We start from the raw sequence: 6,000 nt of genomic DNA on the forward strand, positions 1-6,000 counted from the left end.
TAAGAACTGGAGAAAAAGATTTTATTTCTCTTGCGATGTGGGGTCAGAAGGTACAGGGCTGACCATCCAAGTACCACAGAGAAAGCTCAGAACACCCTGTTCACGCCTGTATCCATTTGGAATGCAGAAGGAAGAGCTGTTACGTGTCTTAAAAAGTATTAAAGGTAGATAGGTCCCCGGATCCTGATGTGATCTATCCCAGAATACTGAGGGAGGCAAGTGAACAAATTGCTGGACCATTGATAAACATCTTTGTATCCTCTTTGGCCACAAGTGAGGTCTGAGAGGACTGCAGGATAGCCAATGTTGTCTTTTTTTTTAAAAGGGGAGCAGGGATAGTCCTGGAAATTACAGGCCTGCAAGTCTCACATCAGTATTAGGGACATTATTGGAAAAGATTCTCAGGAACAAGATCTAAACACATTTAGAAGGAAACGCACGTATTTGTGATAGGTAAAAACAATGACTGCAGATGCTGGAAACCAGATTCTGGATTAGTGGTGCTGGAAGAGCACAGCAGTTCAGGCAGCATCCAAGGAGCAGTAAAATCGATGTTTCGGGCAAAAGCCCTTCATCAGGAATAAAGGCAGAGAGCCTGAAGGGTGGAGAGATAAGTGACAAGAGGGTGGGGGTGGGGAGAAAGAGGCATGGAGGCAATAGGTGAGTGGGGGAGGGGATGAAGGTGGTAGGTCGGGGGCGGGGGGAGGGTGGAGTGGATAGGTGGAAAAGAAGATAGACAAGTAGGACAAGTCATGGGGACAGTGCTGAGCTGGAAGTTTGGAACTGGAGTGAGGTGGGGGAAGAGGAAATGAGGAAACTGTTGAAGTCCACATTGATGCCCTGGGGTTGAAGTGTTCCGAAGCGGAAGATGAGGCGTTCTTCCTCCAGGCGTCTGGTGGTGAGGGAGCGGCGGTGAAGGAGGCCCAGGACCTCCATGGCCTCGGCAGAGTGGGAGGGGGAGTTGAAATGTTGGGCCATGGGGCAGTGTGGTTGATTGGTGTGGGTGTCCCGGAGATGTTCCCTAAAGTGCTCTGCTAGGAGGCGTCCAGTCTCCCCAGTGTAGAGGAGACCGCATCGGGAGCAACGGATACAATAAATGATATTGGTGGATGTGCAGGTAAAACTTTGATGGATGTGGAAGGCTCCTTTAGGGCCTTGGATAGAGGTGAGGGAGCAGGTGTGGGCACAGGTTTTGCAATTCCTGTGGTGGCAGTGGAAGGTGCCAGGATGGGAGGGTGGGTTGTAGTGGGGGCATGGACCTGACCAGGTAGTCACGGAGGGAACGGTCTTTGCGGAAGGCGGAAAGGGGTGGGGAGGCAAATATATCCCTCGTGGTGGGGTCTGTTTGGAGGTGGCGGAAATGTCTGCGGATGATTTGGTTTATGCGAAGATTGGTAGGGTGGAAGGTGAGCACCAGGGGCCTTCTGTTACGGTTGGAGGGGTGGGGAATGAGAGCGGAGGTGCAGGATGTAGACGAGATGCGTTGGAGGGCATCTTTAACCACGTGGGAAGGGAAATTGCGGTCTCTAAAGATGGAGGCCATCTGGTGTGTTCTGTGGTGGAACTGGTCCTCCTGGGAGCAGATACGGTGGAGACGGAGGAATTGGGAATACAGGATGGCATTTTTGCAGGAGGTAGGGTGGGGAAGAGGTGTAATCCAGGTAGCTGTGGGAGTCGATGGGTTTGTAAAAAATGTCAATGTCAAGTCGCTCGTCATTAATGGAGATGGAGAGGTCCAGGAAGGGTAGGGAGGTGTCAGAGATGGTCCAGGTAAATTTAAGGTCAGGGTGGAATGTGTTGATGAAGTTGATGAATTGCTCAACCTCCTCGCGGGAGCACGAGGTGGCGCCAATGCAGTCATCAATGTAGTGGAGGAAGAGGTGAGGAGTGGTGCCAGTGTAATTACAGATGATTGACTGTTCTACGTAGCCAACAAAGAGACATGCATAGCTGGGGCCCATACGTGTGCCCATGGTTACCCCGTTGGTCTGGAGGAAGTGGGAGGATTCGAAGGAGAAATTGTTAAGGGTGAGGACCAGTTCGGCTAAACAAATGAGAGTGTCCATGGAAGGGTACTGTTGGGGACGTCTGGAGAGGAAACAAGGGAGGGCTTGGATGCCCTGGTCATGGCGGATGGAGGTGTAGAGGGATTGGATATTCATGGTGAAGATGAGGCGTTGGGGGCCGGGGAAATGGAAGTCTTGGAGGAGGTGGAGGGCGTGGGTGGTGTCTCGAATGTATGTGGGGAGTTCCTGGACTAGGGGGGATAGGACAGTGTCGAGGTAGGTAGAGATGAGTTCAGTGGGGCAGGAGCATGCTGAGACAATGAGTCGGCCAGGGTGGTCAGGCTTGTGGATCTTGGGAAGGAGGTAGAACCGGGCAGTGCAGGGTTCCCGGACTATGAGGTTGGAAGCTATGGGTAGACAGCCTGGTTTTGAGCAGGGGAGGTTGTCTAACGTGATCGAGTTTTTTGAGGAGGCGAGAAAGATGATCAATGAGGGAAAAGCCATTGTTGTCTACATGGACTTCAGTAAAGCCTTTGACAAAGTTCCTTATGGCAGACTGGTACAAAAAGTGAAGTCACATGGTATCAGGGGTGAGCTAGAAAGATAGATACAGAATTGGCTTAGTCATAGGACGCAGAGGGTAACAGTGGAAGGATGCTTTTTGGAATGGAGGGCTGTGACTAGTGGAGATCCACTGGGATCAGTATTGGGAACTCTGCTGTTCTGGTCATGATTTGGAGGAACACGTAGCTGGTCTAACTGGTAAATTTGCAGATAATACAGAGATTGGTGGAGTTGTGGATAGTGAGGAGGATTGTCAGAGGATACAGCAGGGCATAGATCAGTTGGAGGCATGGGCAGAAAAATGGCAGATAGAGTTTAATCCGGCCAAATGTGAGGTGGAAGGTCAATTGCAGGTGGAATTTATACAGTGAATGGTAGAACCCTTCGGAGTATTGAAATGCAGAAGGATCTGGGTGTGCAGGTCTACAGATCACTGGAGGTGGCAGTGCAGGCAGATAAGGTCGTGAAAAAGGCCTATGGCATGCTTGCCTTGACTGGAAGGGGCATTGAGTCTCAGGATAAACATGTCATGCTGCAGCATTATAGAACTTTCATTAGGCCACACTTGGAATACTGCGTACAATCTTGGTTACCACACTACCAGAAGGATGTGGATGGTTTGGAGAGGGTACCGAAAAGGTTTACCAGGATGTTGCCCGGTATGGATGATTTTAGCTATGAAAAAAGATAGACTGGGTTTGTTTTCACTGGAACACAGAAGGTTGAGGGACGACCTGATAGAAGTGTATAAGATTGTGAATGGCATTGATGGAGTGGAAAGTATGAGGCTTTTTCCCAGGGGATACAGGTTCAAGGTGTGAGGGGGGAAAGTTAAAACAGATATGCAAGGCACGTTTTTCACACAAAGAGCGGTGAGTGCCTGGAACATGTTGCCAGAGAAGGGGTTGGAAACAGATACAATAGCAGTATTCAAGAAGCACCTGGACCAAGGCAACTGGATCCTCAGCTTTCTGACCCACCGATCACACTCAGTGAAGATAGATAACTGCACCTCCTCTACAGTAGCACTCAACACTGGAGCCCCTCCCCAAGGATGCATTCTCAGCCTCCTACTGTACTCCCTGTACACCCACAACTGCATTGCCAAATACCCAACGAAAGCCATCTATAAGTTAACTGACGACATCACTGTAGTGGGATGGATGTCTAACAACAGTGAGTTAAAATACAAAATGGAGGTAGAGGGCTTGGCAATGTGGTGCAATGAGAACAACCTCTCTCTTAACGTCGGCAAAACTAACGAACTGATCATTGACATCAGAAAGAAAGGAGGAGGAAATGCCCACGTCTACTTCAAAGGCACTGGTTAAGAGGGTGGAGAGCATGAAATAACCAATCACCTGTCCTGATCTTCCCACGTAGAAGCAACAGTCAAGAAGGCACAACAATGCCTCTTCTTCCACAGGTAGCTCAGGAAATTTGGCATGCCTGTAAGGACCCTTACTAGTTTCTCCAGGTGTACCATTGAGAGCATACTGTACAGGTACCTAATGGCTTGTTATCCTTGTGCCCAGGATCATAAGCAACTGTAGAAAGTTGTGTGCACAGCTCAGAGCATCACAGAAGTCAACCTTCCATCCATGGACTCCAATTACACAGCTCACTGCCACAGAAAGGTTGCCAACATCATCAAAGACCCATCGCACACCAGCAATGCTTTCCTACAATCTCTTCAGTCAGGCAGAAGATACAGAAGCCTGAACGCACACCCCAGCAGGTTCAGGAACAGCTTCTAATAACTGGCCATTATTAGACTGATGAATGGACTCTCTAACCTCAAATAGTGCTGACCTTGCTAACATTGATCTTGCCTCGCACATGCCCTGTGCAATGTAACTTGTTTGCCTCTAAGTCTTTTTGATCTGTACATCCTTGCTTGCTATGATCTGCCTGTATTGCTCATAAACAAGGCTTTTCACTGTACTTCGGTACACGTGACAATCAATTAAACAATCAATCAATCAATCAATACATGATTAGGTAGGGAATGGAGGGATTAGGATCCTGTGAGTGAAGGCAGTTTTAGTATGGAAGGGCAAAATGTGGTGGTGCAGGCTTGGAGGGTGGAAGGGCCTGTTCCTGTTCCTGTTCTTTGTTCTTTGAGGTGACTCTGCATACCACTTCCCTGCGTGGGCGAGCAGCCTCCAGGTCATGATGTCTTCCATTCTAGGGTGGGATTTAAATGAAGGAACAGCTTGAGCCTTATTTCTGCCACAGCATGAGTTTCATTTTCACTGCAAAATCGAGGTGCAGTTAAAATCACCATAGTAACAAAGTGATCCAATCAAGGGAGAAAACGGAGCTGAGCAATAATCTGTGATTGAGCAGAGCTGAAGACAGCATTCAACTTTACCTGAGAGGTATATTGCCTGTAAAAGTACAAATTGTTCCACACTGTACTGAGCATCAGCCTTCCCTAATGCTGTGTGTAGTGTAGTTCCCAAATGTTATAGCACAGCAGGAAAGTGAAAGGTCACATCCAAAATAACAAAGCAAATGCTTTCTATTTTCAAATTGGAAATTGTGCAGGTTTGGTCTCCTTTTCTGAGGAAGGATGCTCTTGCTCTCAAGGGAGTGAGCGAAGGTTTACCAGGCTGATTTTGGGGATAGCAGGATTGACGTATGAGAGGAGTTTGACTAAGTGAGGACTATGTTTGCTGGAGTTCAGATGAATAAGGGAGGCTCTCATAGAGACTTGTAAAATTCTAGCAGGACTAGACAGGCTTGATGCAGGGAGCATGTTCCCATTGGTTCCAGAACCAGGGGTCACAGTCTGAGGATTCAGGTAGACCATTTAGGATGGAGATAAGGAGACATTTCTTCGCCCAAAGAATGGTGAGCCTGTGGAATTCATTACCACAGGAAGTAATTGATAATAAAACATTGAATGTATTCAAGAGGCGGCTAGACATAGCATTTGGGGGGAATGGGATCAAAGGTAATGAGGAGAAAGCAGGATTAGGCTGTTGAGTTGGACGATCAGCCATGATCATAATGAATGGCGGAACAGCTTCGAAGGGCCGAATGGCATCCTCCTGCTCCTATCTTCTATGTATCTATGTACTTTCGCTTAAATGCACACAAGTCACTGAATGTCAACTTGTTACATGCATACAGATGAGGTGCTGGAAGACTGGAGGTCGGCTAATGTGGTACCATTATTTAAGGAAAGCTTTAAGGAAAAGCCAGGGAACTATAGGCCGGTGATCCTGACATCAGTGGTTGACAAGTTGTTGGAGGGGATTCTGCTGGAAGGATTGACATGCATTTGGAAATGCAAGGACTGATTAGAGATAGTCAGCATGGCTTTGTAGATGGGAAATCATGTCTCACAAACTTGTTTGAGTTTTTAACAATCAGTTACAAAGAAGATTGATGAAGGCAGAACAGTAGATGTTGTCTGTATGGA

The sequence above is a fragment of the Chiloscyllium punctatum genome, chromosome 1 (assembly GCF_047496795.1).
Source record: "Chiloscyllium punctatum isolate Juve2018m chromosome 1, sChiPun1.3, whole genome shotgun sequence".
NCBI classification, from domain to species: Eukaryota; Metazoa; Chordata; class Chondrichthyes; order Orectolobiformes; family Hemiscylliidae; genus Chiloscyllium; species Chiloscyllium punctatum.